General features: G+C 38.3%; 1 protein-coding gene across 1 annotated transcript in view; it reads left to right on the forward strand.

Annotated features, from left to right (window-relative positions):
- The window catches only part of Galphai (G protein alpha i subunit), an 84,949-nt gene that overhangs the window by 37,125 nt on the left and 32,673 nt on the right, over nucleotides 1-15,151 (forward strand). The window lies entirely within an intron of this gene.

Raw genomic sequence — 15,151 nt, forward strand, 5'->3', positions numbered from 1 at the left:
ATATCTCGAAAACGAAATGAACACCTGAATTAAATTTTGTGGCCCTAAAAAGCACCTAAATAGCTCCTGATTTTGATATACTTTTTATTTAAAAAAATTAAAATTTAAATTGTGGGTCTGCTAGCTTGGCGTTAACCTAGCAGACCCACACCTTTTTGCGAATATCTCGAAAACGAAATGAAAACCTAAATTATATTTTGTGGCCCTAAAAAGCATCTAAATAGCTCCTAAATTTGATATATTTTTCATTTAAAATAAAATGAAATTTAAGTTGTGGGTCTGCTAGCTTGACGTTAACCTAGCAGACCCACACTTTTTTGAGAATATCTCGAAAACGAAATGAAAACCTAAATTATCTTTTGTGGCCCAAAAAGCACCTAAATAGCTCCTAATTTTGATATATTTTTTATTTAAAATAAAATGAAATTTAAGTTGTGGGTCTGCTAGCTTGACGTTAACCTAGCAGACCCACACTTTTTAGCGAATATCTCGAAAACGAAATGAAAACCTAAATTATCTTTTGTGGCCTTAAAAAGCACCTAAAAAGCTCCTAATTTTGATATATTTTTTATTTAAAATAAAATGAAATTTAAGTTGTGGGTCTGCTAGCTTGACGTTAACCTAGCAGACCTACACCTTTTGCGAATATCTCGAAAACTAAATGAAAACCTAAATTATCTTTTGTGGCCCTAAAAAGTACATAAATAGCTCCTAATTTTGATATATTTTTTATTTAAAATAAAATGAAATTTAAGTTGTGGGTCTGCTAGCTTGACGTTAACCTAGCAGACCCACACTTTTTTGCGAATATCTCGAAAACGAAATGAAAACCTAATTTATCTTTTGTGGCCCTAAAGAGCACCTAAATAGCTCCTAATTTTGATATATTTTTTATTTAAAATAAAAAGAAATTTAAGTTGTGGGTCTGCTAGCTTGACGTTAACCTAGCAGACCCACACTTTTTTGCGAATATCTCGAAAACGAAATGAAAACCTAATTTATCTTTTGTGGCCCTAAAAAGCACCTAAATAGCTCCTAATTTTGATATATTTTTTATTTAAAGTAAAATGAAATTTAAGTTGTGGGTCTGCTAGCTTGACGTTAACCTAGCAGACCAACACTTTTTTGCGAATATCTCGAAAACCAAATGAGCACCTAAGTTATCTTTTGTGGCCCTAAATAGCACCTAAAATGCACTTAATTCTCAAACAACTTAAACTTATTTTTGAGCACTTGGGTCTGCCAGCTTTACGCACGTCCCTTTGAGTGTGTTTCTGCATTGAACAACTTTTTTGCAAAATTCTAAGTAGTTAATATAAAACCGAGTAATTGGGGGACTGTTAATTAAAATGGAACCTTTTAATAGCACCTTGGCATAACTTGACAGCTTTCGAACTGCATTTCCATTCGAATTGAATTACAGAATATGGCCAAGGCCCCTAATAATTCTATTAAATAAAAAAACTGCTAAAATAAAAGTAAAATAAAATTAAAGAAAAAAAAATTTTTTTTTAAATAAGCTTTTATTATTGGTTAATAAGATTAACTAAAAAGTAAAAATAAGTAAAAAAAAATTTTTAAGTTAAACGGCTTTATTGAAAACAATACTTACATGAAATAATAATAATACTAAAAACTAGAAAATAATTAGGTAGGTCCTAGGTACTAGTCATCACACTCCTCATCAATCTAGGGCGTTGATCAGACCATTAAATAAAAGTGTTGGGCGCGTGAAATTTCTAAAAATGTAAGGCGTAGCATAACGGTTCAGTTGGTCTTATATATGACTATCAATAGAAATTTGAGACGTCAAACGCTTTTATTTAATTATGTGATCAACGGGTTCTGAACTATATTCCAAGTTTCAAGCTTGTAGCTTATCGGGAAGTTACTTAAATTTCAATTACAAAATTCGTTCACAACGGCCGGGCATGCGTCAAGTCAAGCTAAATAAAACCGTTTAAAAATAAATTTGACTGTAAATATATAAAGAATATAACACTAAGTTCATTGTAACCTTCAACGATAATTAGGCTTCTTCCTCTGCAACAAAAAAATTCCATATTGTACATAATTATATAGTTTTAACATTAAAACTTTACACCTAAATTATTAAATCTTACAGTTTAAATCAATCACAGTCCTAATTGTTCTAATAAAAGCGTGTTATTATTTGATGGTATATTTAAGAACATTTAGGACTTCCTTTTCTTGCTATCACAATGTAACACGCTTTTATTAGAACAATTAGGACTGTGATATAAACTGTAAGATTTAATAATTTAGGTGTAAAGTTTTAATGTTAAAAATATATAATTATGTACAATATAGAATTTTTGTTGTCGCAGACGAAGAAGGCTAATTATCGTTAAAGGTTAAAATGAACTTATAAAGTGTTATATTTCTTTACAGTCTATTTATTTTTTACTTTTTAGCTAATTTTATTAACCAATAATAAAAGCTTATTTTTAAAAAAGTTCTTTTTTTCTTTAATTTTATTTTTTACTTTTTAGTTCATTTTATTAACAAGTAATAAAAGCGTGTTCTTCGAAAAGCTTTTTTCTTAAATTTAATTTAAATATGATTTTTTTTTTTAATTTTTAGTAGGGTAAAATATTGTTTAAATTAGTTATGTAATCTTTACTTAGTTATTTGTAACGTTTCTCATCCTATCCATTTCTTTTAATGCATCAACATTACAAGGTTTCTTCGAAGTCATCTTTGAGCAGTCAAGTTCTTCGATTCTAGTGTTAACTAACTTAAAATTATATTTTATTGTGACTTTGCCTATGTCGCGTTCAGTTTACAACTACTCTTTGCAGATCTCTGCTCTGTTTTAAATTAAATTACAACTTTCACTTAGCTAAAATTCCATCGCCGAAAATCTGTAAAACAAAATCAAGTGCGCAGAAAGGTATGCAACATTTAGCGATAACAGCCTAACTTCTACCTTCGTTGCATACACAAACAAAGCGAAGTTACATGCGTTCTTGATGACTTAGGCTTTTATTCCAAGGTGAGCACAAATCTTTACTAACTCTGTTATCGATTAATTTATCGAATTCTCGCAAAGTAGTATTGCATTGTCATCGGAGTTATACATGCGTGCAAAATTTCAGCTCAATCGGACACCGCGAAGTGTATCAAATTTAACTTGCAAGATTTGATAACAGACAACAGCCAAGTGAAACTAAATAAAAGCTTATAAAAATAAAAGTATGTACATAGATATTATTAGGTGTAATAATTTTTTCAGCCGATTACCCAATACCCTTGAGACAAACAAAATAATAAAAACTTAAGTCAATAAATTCTTATCTCAAATATGTAGTTTGAGAACAGCAAAGCGAAAACGACTAAAAAGTGCTGTCTTAAGTGTTTCTGATATCCAATATCAATAAAAAAAATATTGCAACATCGACACATGCATATGTATCTTTATTTGTATATATGTATATACATATAAGAAATAATCAAACAGCAGAATTGTATACCATTGACATAAAAATTTTTTCTTCAGGCTTTCACTTTGACAAATAAGTGCATCATATGTTAAGAATAATTCATATGTTAAGAATAAGTCATATTTGTCACAGTCAACGTTTTCCAGTGATGCGTCCCAGCGAGCTTTTTGCAGCATTACATTATTGATTGAAACGTTAGCAGAAGGTGCGTAAATATCAGAAATCCCCAGAATTCGTTACATTATTAATTAATGTAAGTATTGTTTACAATAAAACCGTTTAACTTAAACATTTCTTTTTTGGTTAATTTTTTTATTGTAAACAATACTTACATTAATTAATAATGTAACAAATTCTGGGGATTTCTGATATATATGCACCTTCTGCTAACGTTCGAATCGTTAAAGTTGAATAAATCACTCCAATATTCAGTAAGCTAACTGCTCTTTATTTAGATTACTTTGGGAGTAGTACTTTATAATTAATACTCACAACCAATAGCGTGTTTGAATCAAAACTGATTAGTTATTACTCAGCTCGCGTTGCTTTTATACTCTCGGTTTCCTCGTTCACCCATTTCTCCTATGCTCTAGTAATTTCGCGAACAGTTGTATCTCATGCTTGGTTAGTTACCAGCTATATACATGTATATCTGTAGTCCACGCCTCTCCCATAGCCATATGCGTGTGTATGTGTGAGTAACTACTTCGGCTGATGACTACGTATTTGTGTGTGTGATATATATCTTCGTCGCCTTCTACATAAGAGTTGGAGCTTTATTGATGTTTTGCATTTATTTAGTAGCGGCTTAGTGATGCTAATATTCGTCACAATAATAATACTAAAAGCTAGAAAATAATTAGGTAGGTCTTAGGTACTAGTCATTACACCCCTAATCAATCTAGGGCGTTGATCAGAAAAAATAAATAAAAGCGTTGGACGCGTGCAATTTCTAAAAACGTGAGGCGTAGCATAACCTAATTAAGGTTCAGTTGGTCTTACTTATGCATATATGAAAATATCATTTATAAAGATATGAGCTGTTGACTATCAAAAGAAATTTGATGCGGCCCACGCTTTTATTTATTTGTCTGATCAACGCCCTATGAGCAGTGTGATGACTAGTACCTAGGACCCACCTAATTATTTTCTAACTTTTAGTATTATTAGTACTTAATGCAAGCATTGTTTTCAATAACAACGTTTAACTAAAAAATTTTTTATTTAGATTATATAATGCTGCAAAAAGCTCGCTGGGACGCATCACTTAAAAACTTTAACTGTGCCAAATAAGTCAAATCTGTTTTGACGCTTCCATTGGATCTTAAAACTGGGAGCATAATCATAGCCAGGGGTTACAAAGCTCGGCCCACATCTTCAGCAATCAAATGTATTTTAAGATGACATGGATCCATGAGTGATGCAAACCAGATCCGTCTGTTGCATGTTTCCAACTGTGTGATAGTACTTGCTATGTCTAAACTGTTTAAACAGACTAAAAGCTCTTAGAAGAGTATAAGTTTAACAACGACTTCACAGCAAGCACTGCCAAATGACCGCAAGCGTTAATTTTCCAGAAGAACTTGTTACGTGGCGTACTGGTTGGGTGGTGAGGAGCGGGGGCAAACAGGTATGCTTTCATCCCGGGCTAGCTCGTCGTTGAGGACGGTTGTCAAATACCTCGCCTAAGGCGACGACCTAGCCTGAGATGCAAGCATACCTGTTGCCGCCGCTCATCACCGCCGAACCAGGTCAGCCACGTAATTCCCCAGCTAGTATTTTCCTAGGACACCAATTCTTCAATTAAAGGGTAGTTTTTGCTCTTAAATTTTTTTTTTAAAGTTCAGTTTTAAATAAGTTGTAGCCGTGATATGGTGGTAGCGTGCTCCGCCTCCCACACCGAGGGTCCTGGGCTCAACTTCTGGGCAAAGTAGCATCAAAAATGTAGAAATAAGTATTTTCGTTTAGAAATAAAAATTCCTAATCGGGGTCGCCTCTCGGAAGTGTTTTGGCGAACACTCCGAGTGTATTTCTGCCATGAAAAGCTTCTCAGTGAAAATTCATCTGCTTTGCAAATACCGTTCGGAGTCGGCATAAAACATGTAAGAGAAGCTCGGCTTAAAATCTCTTCAGAGGTTATCGCGTCTTGCATTTCTATTCATTTAAATACGTTGACAGTTTCCAACTAACCGATCATTTAATGAACAAATTTGGAAACCTGAAACCGAAAGCAAACCGCATATAACCGCTTAACCGTCTAAACGGGTTTGAATGTCCAACAGAGCACCTCAGTCGCTTAATTGCTGCCTACCAGGCGCCAATTGGAAACCCTTAGGGAACTCAAATAGCTTTTCACCTAGTACTTCCAACGAAGTTAGGGTCCCTCTTCTGCTCCTTCCATAGCCGGCTGCCGACAAGAATACCTTCTGGAGCCACCGAATGCTACTAGAGCTCGCTCATTTCATACTGTTGTTGTTTTATCAACGATAAAGACACTGACCGAATATTTTTGGAAGTGTTATCGATGTTGATGTTCCTTTGCCGGATATAGATCCGGTACCTTCCGGTAACAAGCACCATTAAGATACTAGCCTGGCCATCTCGGGAACCAGTAATATGACTACTTTAAACCTTCTAGTCCAAAACCTTTGGGAAATCTTATCGCTACAAAAAGTAGAAAAAGAAGACGTTAACGTACACGAAGTTGATGGGATCTAAGTTTGCCTTGGGAGAAGTTACGTTTAAATTGACACATCTGCATTTATTTTTGATCCACGCCCTTGTATTAAAACTCGATTTTTAAAAACATTCACATAAGACGTTTTTAAAACAATTTTGTGATAAATCGTTTTTAAATCGCTTGCTGAATTAGGGAGCTTTTCAGTCTTCACTGAGCAATTGCCGAATTATTCGAAACTAGCGGTTGTTCTTAAGAGTTGTGTGTCCTAACGCATACGATTTCGATCTTTTATTATTGTATATACAATTCACACATTGTTCTCATGTTTGCATAAAAGAACTTGCTTTCATTATTTATAATCAGCGCAGATGTTGAGAAAAACGAGATAACAAATTTGTCTGTGGTCAAGTGTAACGTTTTGTAAAATATCTATTTTTTGTTGCATTCATGTTACACCCTTGACTTAATTATGGAATTCAGAGTTTGTGGGTTGTGAAGAATCCACTGTTTGCAAGCATTGGCCCAACAAAAGGGGCATATCACTACACTAACTACTCTAAGTCGATTATTATTCATTTTAATTCTTGTATTCAAATGCTGGACACGCATTAGCAAACTATTAATCGAATAGGGTCTACTTAAACTTTGTCGGTTATAATTATGTATTCACAAGTGTTAGTCATATTGTACTTGTTCGGGCAGCACAGATCAGTACAGTATTAGAGATGATACGACTTAATACTGAATGATCCCGATTTAACATAATCATAATAATTTCAATGTCAGTAGTATATCAACGCAAATTGTCAGGGACTGTGACCTTGCTTTCCGCATATATAGAGACGGGGTTTCCTAAAATCAATACAAAAAAAAAAAAAAAAACAATTCATAACGCTTAGCAGCACAACCTTTAATTCTGTAAGGCAAACGGCAAGTATCGGCTTACATCGAAAAAAGAGCAAAGTGGAGAAGGAAATCAGCATAACTTGGGCTTTCCGAGTTTAAGGATATTGTCACGAATTTTTGGGGATTCCGAATATTTTGCACATTCTTCTAACGTTCGAATCGCTGAACTGTGGAATAAATAAATCCAATACTCAGTATTGCAAAATGGTCTCAATTTAAACTACTTTGGGAGTAGTACTTCACAATAACAATTATACTTCACTAATAGCCTGTTTAAATAAAACCGATTATTATTCCTCAGCTTGCGCTGCTTTTATACTCTCTGTTGCCTCGTCTCATATTTCTCCTAAGGTCTAGAAGTTTCACAAACTTGCCTGTGTGTGGCTGCTTGCGGTTTTTGTTGTTTTGATTATTTACTAACAGCATAGTGATGCTAACATTCGCCACAATATTTTAAGTATACTTTCTTTGAAGAAAATCGAAATTACTGTAGGCTCAGAATGGTTTGTAAACGATACGTTAGAATCGAAACAACAACAATAAGTTCAAATTATTCATTAACTGAAACCAACTGACCAGCGGAGATATCGTAGAAAGTATTATAACGGCTAGTGGATTTCAAGCATGACATACAAAAGCTTATTTTAACATTAAGATAGAAAGTGTTAGCACGACGCCAAGTAACCAGATTACAAAAGGAATGAATTTAATGAAGCATTTGTTCTTAGAAAGAGCATAGTATCATCAGGGCGCCGGAGTTCCCGCAAAAAAAAAAAGTTGAACTGGTGAAAACCGACCACTACGAGAACACATTCTTTTGATGAAGAAAAAATTGCCACTCTGCATCCAAGAGTTGAACGAGTAGTGGATTCGATTACCTTCTAGGAGCAGTTGTCATTGTTTTCTTGAATGCTTCGGCTTTCTGTTTTCATCACTGGGTTCGTTTTCTAAATAATGCAAATTCGAAAGCATTTGGTAACTCAGAGCCAAAATGTGTATCTAAAAAAGTGTAAGAAAGTAATATATATATCCCTACTACTATCTTGGAATAGTCCCGAAGCAGTCTTCAAATGATCCTGAAAACAAACCCGAAATGGTCTAAAAACTGCCCCAAATTATCCTGAAAGTAAATTATCCTGGAATACTACAAATTAATAGCGAAAGAGACTTCAAGTAGATCCCGAAAAAATTCGGCAATTATACGAAAATAGTTCTGGTATGATTGAAATGATCCCTAAAAAATCTCATAATGGTTCCCAAATTATCTCGAAACGGTCTCGGGTCTTGAAGCCCACCGGCTGACTGGACCTTATCAGTGCGGCTTCAGACCTGGTAAATCTACCATCGACCAGATTTTCACAATGCGCCAAATCTTGGAAAAAAACCCGTGAAAAGAGAATCGACACACATCACCTCTTCGTCGACTTTAAAGCCGCCTTCGACAGCACGATAAGGAGCTGCCTATATGCAGCAGGGGGAAAGAAAATACTAAGGCAGATAGCTATGTAAATCTTGTTCAGAAACAAGTTGGAGATTATCCATAGGCCTATGAAATGGAAAACAAAGTGAAAGCAAACTAAAAGTAAGAAAGACATTTGCAAACAGAAAAGGGCTGATAGTGGCCCAGGAGCCGATTTAAATTATGCCGACGTACAGAGCATTGAAAAGTCGGCAAACCAAACCACAACCCGTTTATATGAATTCATTCTTACATAGTACATAAGCCCATGGCAACAAAAGTGAAAATAGCCATGTACATATTTACTGAAAATTGCCTCTACTTGTCACATTTGCCTACGCCAAGGCATCCAGCTTGTAAGAGTGCTTTATTGGTCATAATAATTTAACACTAAATACACTTGTAGTTATGAATGTACAGTTAGTAGAAACAGTTTGCGTACACTTTTGAGCTGAAAGCAACTGCGCTTCCCAAGGTAGTCGGTTCTATGTACCGGAGCGACTCGGGATTTTTTCCGACCAAGGACTGTCATTTCAGTGTAACCCCATTTAATTTGTTGCGTCCCTCCCACAAATTGTCATCCTCCCAGCAGCTCCTTGCAGCGGGACTGCTCCATATCCTCTTGCTCCGGGAAGGTATCGAATCCAATCCGGGTCCGTCTCCTGACCCCGGTCCTGAGAAATGGTTTTGCTTCATATGCCGGAAAAGAATCTTTTTAGGACGGTCATACTCTGTTCAGTGTGTCTCGTGCAAGGGATGGTTGCATCGGACAGGTTGTTCTGGGATTGATCCCAAAACCCGACGTCCACGTAACTTTTATAAATCTTTTGTGGCTCCTTGCTGTTCACGTCAAAGGCGTCCCGTAGTCTACGTCTTAGCGCCCCCCACTACCTTCCAGCAGCCAAGCTGCTCAGCAAGCCACAACTAGTACCCGCTGCTGCTCGCGCCCCGCGGCGCCAACAACTCAAACAGCTGCTACCACTCATAACTACTATCTTCGTAGTAGAGTCGGTAGCAATGCTGAGCATCAGTCCCTGCCCCCGTCTTTTCTCTCCCCCCCCCCCCCCCCCTCTTTTCCGGCAGCAATCGTGTAGGTCAGGGAAACAGACTCTTAGTCCCTAACCCCGTTTGCACCGAATATATATGTTTGCGACATCCGCCCAATGCAGCTCCTGCCTTGGGCGGTGCCACTTTCCTAGATGTTCTGGTCTCCGCGACGGCAACCCCCTGAAGGGTTTCATTGCGCCATGCTGCCAGGTCGCAAACCCCAATCTACCGGGTACCCCAATGCTTGCCCAAGGACGCCCAGTCCCAGGGCCACAACAGCAGTTGCGTCCTGGCCTTCCTCAACCCAGGCGTAGTCACCCGTCACTTACTCCGAGAGTGGCGACGTCTCCCCCTATGCACTTCAGAATTCTGCAGTTAAACTGTAATGGACTAACTGGGAAGATCACCGAGATAGTCGATTTCATGAAGCGGCACAACATCCGCATTGCTGCGATTCAAGAGACTAAACTTACAGCAAGATCTGCACTGCAAACCTGTTCTGGGTATAATGTCCACAGAAAAGATCGCATGAGCGGAAATGGAGGCGGCCTCGCGTTTATCATACACCACTCTGTGTAATATCATATATTTGATCCTGGCATCGACCGCAGGGACAATGTCTTAGAACGTCAAGGCCTATCTGTCCGGTTAGGCGATGCAAACCTAGAAATCATCAACATCTACATCCCTCCTGCCCCCTGTTGCCCCAGTGGATACCGCCCTAATATTAGCGCCTTACTCACTGGCAACAATCGCATTATCTTAGGCGACTTTAATGCCCATCACGATATATGGCATTCAAACTTGCGGGCGGACAGTAGGGGTGAGATGTTGGCGGATCAAAGAGAAGAAACGACGTTCTGCACAATAAACGGAGACGCCCCACACGTATGGTAGGAAGCTGTCACAGTTCGCCGGATATCTCAATCGTGAGAGCAGAACTCGTAAACTGCGTCAACTGGCAGCCGATGGTAACATTGGCATCCGACCACCTGCCTATACTTATTTCGTTCGAGCGTACCGCCGACTTCATCGTTACAGAAAAACGCACTTTCATAAACTTTAAAAAAGGAAAGTGGGACGAATACAAATCTTTCACAGACAACCTCTTTGCTGCCCTCTCTATCCCGACTGGTGCCCGCTAAGGGGAGCGTGCTTTCCGCAACGTCATTGAATCCGCCTCGGCACGTTTCATTCCCGCCGGGAGAATTCCCGAAATTCGGCCCACTTCCCGGCAGAGGCTGCAAATTTAGCGAGAGAACGTGACCTTATAAGACAGCTCGACCCAGGCGATCCCAAATAAGGGATATAAACCAACGCATCAGATTGCTTGTGGATGAACACAAGCGGGGGAAATGGGAGGAGCACCTTAGAGGTTGTAACCTCTCTGCCGTTGTGGGTAAACTTTGGTCCACCGTAAAGTCCCTATCGAATCCGTCTAAGTACAATGACAAAGTTTCCATCGCCTTCGGCGATAAAGTGCTGTCAGATTCGAAAAAATGTGCGAGCGCTTTCTGCCGTCAATATGTAATGCATTCTACGGTCGACAAAGATAGGCGGAGGGCCAACAGACACGCATATAAACATAAATTCAGCGCTTCACCAATTACCATAACCGCCAGAGAGGTTGAAGATGCCATTGGTCACGCTAAACCATCCAAAGCAGTGGGGCCAGACGGCATAGCCATGCCGATGCTTAAAAGCCTAAGGAAAGAGGGTTTCATATACTTAGCACATTTCTTCAACCTGTCTCTTTCCACCTTTGTCATACCAGAAAAATGGAAAATGGCCAAGGTGGTCCCGCTACTAAAGCCTGGGAAACCAGCTAACATAGGAGAGTCGTATCGTCCGATATCTCTCCTATCGCCAGTAGCAAAGACGCTTGAAGCTATTTTGCTCCCCTACTTCCAAGCAAATTTGCAGCTAGTCTTTCATCAGCATGGCTTCAGAAAACCCCATAGCACCACCACCGCGCTAAATGCCATCAGCACCCAGATAAATTGCGGTTTAAATCAATACCCCCACCATAGAACAGTACTCGTAGCGCTAGACCTATCAAAAGCTTTTGATACGGTCAACCATGGCACGTTACTGCAAGACCTGGAAGGGTCTACCCTTCCCCCATGTCTTAAAAGGTGGACCGCAAATTATCTGGGTGGTCGGCAGGCATCGGTGCAATTTAGAAACGAAACATCAAAACCAAGAAGAATTAAACAAGGGGTGCCACAGGGTGGTGTCCTATCCCCACTTTTGTTTAAGTGCTACATTTCTAAGCTACCTTCACCACCAGAAGGAGTCACTATCGTTTCATACGCCGATGACTGCACAATAATGGCCACAGGCCCAGGCCCACAGATCGATGAGCTCTGCAACAGAATAAACGGCTACCTCCCTGATCCCTGCAGTTTTTTCGCCTCGCGAAACCTGGCATTATCGCCGACTAAATCTTCCGTGACCTTATTTACAACATGGACGTCCCAAATGTCGACTATTTTGAACATCCACGTCGATGGCACTACGCTACCGACTGTCCTACACCCCAAAATCTTGAGTGTGACGTTTGATCAGGATCTACATTTTGGTGAGCACGCAGCCGCAATTGTTCCGAAAATCCAGAGCGGTAATAAAATCATCAAATCCCTTGCTGGCAGTACCTGGGGAAAAGATAAAGAAACGCTCATTACTACATACAAAGCAATTGGCCAGCCGTTTACGTGCTACGCGTCACCCATATGGTCGCCAAGCCTAAAAATTACCCACTGGAAGAAGCTACAGCCCTGCCAAAATAATGCTCTCAGAATCGCCACGGGCTATCTTCTTATGTCCCCAGAACACCATCTACATAATGAGGCGAGAATACTCCCAATCAGGGAGAGAAATGAGATGCTAACCAAACAGTTCCTGTTGAATACCCAGAAACCTGGGCATCCAAACAGACATCTGACTGATGAGCCAACACCGCCTAGGGGCTTAAGGAGTCATCTCCGTAAGCATTTTGAGGAAATACGGCACCTGAGAACCCAACCGTATGAAGCAAAAAAACACAAGCAGGTCCTTGGTGAACTCCACAAACAGGCGTCGGACCTTTATGTCAGGAATTGCCCGGTGAATCCAGTACTCAAAGAAAATTACCCAAAACTTGTGGAAGAGGAACGCATACTCCCCAGGGAAACGCGTGTCACTCTTGCTCAACTTCGTTCTGGATACTGTAACAGGTTAAACTCTTACCTATACAGAATCAACCCCGACATACAAAATGTATGCCCCGCTTGCAATGTGTCCCCACATGACACCAACCATCTCTTTAATTGTAATGTGGAACCAACGCCTCTAACACTCCTTTCATTATGGTCCACCGCTGTTGAAACAGCAAGTTTCCTTGGACTCCCGTTAGAGGATATTGATGACAATTTGTGATCGGTCGCGGTTGTTAGGCGGGGCGAAGCACTGCTACAACGACAACAACAACAACAGCTGAAAGCAACTGAGCTCACAGTGTGGGGGAATACAGCTAATTACTCTATGTGTAACTCGTTAATCCCTCTATTATGTATATAAATGGTAAACTTGATATCACGGCGGAACCATACAAAGCAGCAGCGCGAAATACATAGAAAAAAAAAACATACACATTCCGTGTATTTTGTTTTTGTAATTCTATGGTTTTATTTCAATATCCAATCAACTGATTTTCGGGTCCCATCGCAGTCAGACACCAACAGAAAGGCTCAGGGAGTGTACGTAAACAAAATGGGACAGCAGAAACTAAGAATTAGAAGAACATGGAATAGATAGGGAGAGTAAGATGAAAGGGAAAAGGTTGCCACCTAACCGAAGGTGGTAAATGTCGATTCTCTTATTAATGTCGCTCCTTTATCGTCGCATAATCGCAGATAAACGGCATGTGGAGGAAATTCTCTCTTTAATGCGCATTGTGGAAAGGCGCTTCTTCACATGCTTGAGCGATGGAACTTAGTGATACTTGTCGTTAATTGAAATTGACGTTGATGCAGAATTAGGAGATTAATAGTGATATCATCATCGAAAAGCAAAATTATAACTAACAAGTAAGGAAGTCTAAGTTCTAACATTACATTAAGTTCTAACATTACATACCCAGCTGTACACTTTAAATGCTGTTATCGTTTGTTTTGTGTGCTTAATAGTATTACAAGGCTGCGCAATAATACATATACATATGGTTCTATCCTGAAACAATTTTTCTTCGAGTTATGGCTCCCGAAACATAGAAAATTGCTTAGTCAAAAGAGGCGGTGCCACGCCCATTTTTTTAAATTTGAAGTTTTTCCTATTTATTGTTATAAATCCACTTGAAAAATTAAATACCATATCTTTTTTGCAAAGATATAGCTTATTTTATTCGTCCACGACCCTTTTAAAAATCTTTTATATAAAAGTGGGCGTTAATTTTTCTTCAAAGCATTCCTTATAGTAAAGGCAACCTCTCTGCCGAATTTTATTATAATAGGTTTAACCATTTTTGATTTATGATTAATAATATTTGTAAAATTGATTTTATCACAAGTGGAAGGTATCGCGCCCATTAAAAAATTTTTTTTTCAAATTTTTATCAAGAGTCTCAATATCAGTCCAGTCGTCAAAATTCAACATTCTAGGTGTATTACTTACTAAATAATCAGGTTTTTTGTGTTTTGAAAAATGTTATATATATAAAAAGTGGGCGTGATTATCATCCGATTTCTCTCATTTTCAATACCAATCTATTCTGGGTCCAGATAAGCTCTTTGGTGAAGATATCTCAATATTTACTCAAATTATCGTGTTAATGGACACGGATGGACGGACATGGCTCAATCAAATTTTTTTTCGATACTGATGATTTTGATATATGGAAGTATATATCTATCTCGATTTCTTTATACCTGTACAACAAACGTTATCCAATCAAAGTTATAATACCCTGTGTACAAGTACAGCTGGGTATAAAAAAACCTGTGTACGCACTAAATATACACAAAATAGTAAAGGGAATTATTAGCAATTTTCAAAGTGATATCAAGACTAATTTTGCTGCTACTTTTAAATTCAACACCATAATTATTTAAATAAACCTTTTTATTTGGGAATAAAATTTACACTATTTTGGTTTTCACAACGAACAACGCCACAAAGTGCAGTTTTGACACCAACAATTTTTTGTGTGTGCTCGTATGGCTCGATGTGTAAACATACAGGCTCTCGTCTAGAAAACTAAAGTTTTTAAATTATCGAGAGCTCCCCCAGGGGCGGAAGTTAAACAACAACGTTACCAGAAACAAATACCGGGTAGCAACTAATTTATCGACGTGTTATCGGTATGTTATCGCTGAGTGAGATGCTTTTTATTGGTTTCTTATAGGCTAGTTATCGATGAGCTACGAACATGTCATCGATTTTTATTGAGCCGTCGGTAGCAAATCGATAAAAAGTTGGTAATACTCTGATAACTTTTTGATAACACGGCGGCAACGATAACAAATTTCTCCGATAAATTTTGCATAACAAATCGATAACTTGATAGCTTTTCGATAAATAATCCATACATTTTCGATAATAAATCAATGCATTTTTAAA

The sequence above is a fragment of the Eurosta solidaginis genome, chromosome 5, assembly GCF_040869045.1.
Source record: "Eurosta solidaginis isolate ZX-2024a chromosome 5, ASM4086904v1, whole genome shotgun sequence".
NCBI lineage: Eukaryota > Metazoa > Arthropoda > Insecta > Diptera > Tephritidae > Eurosta > Eurosta solidaginis.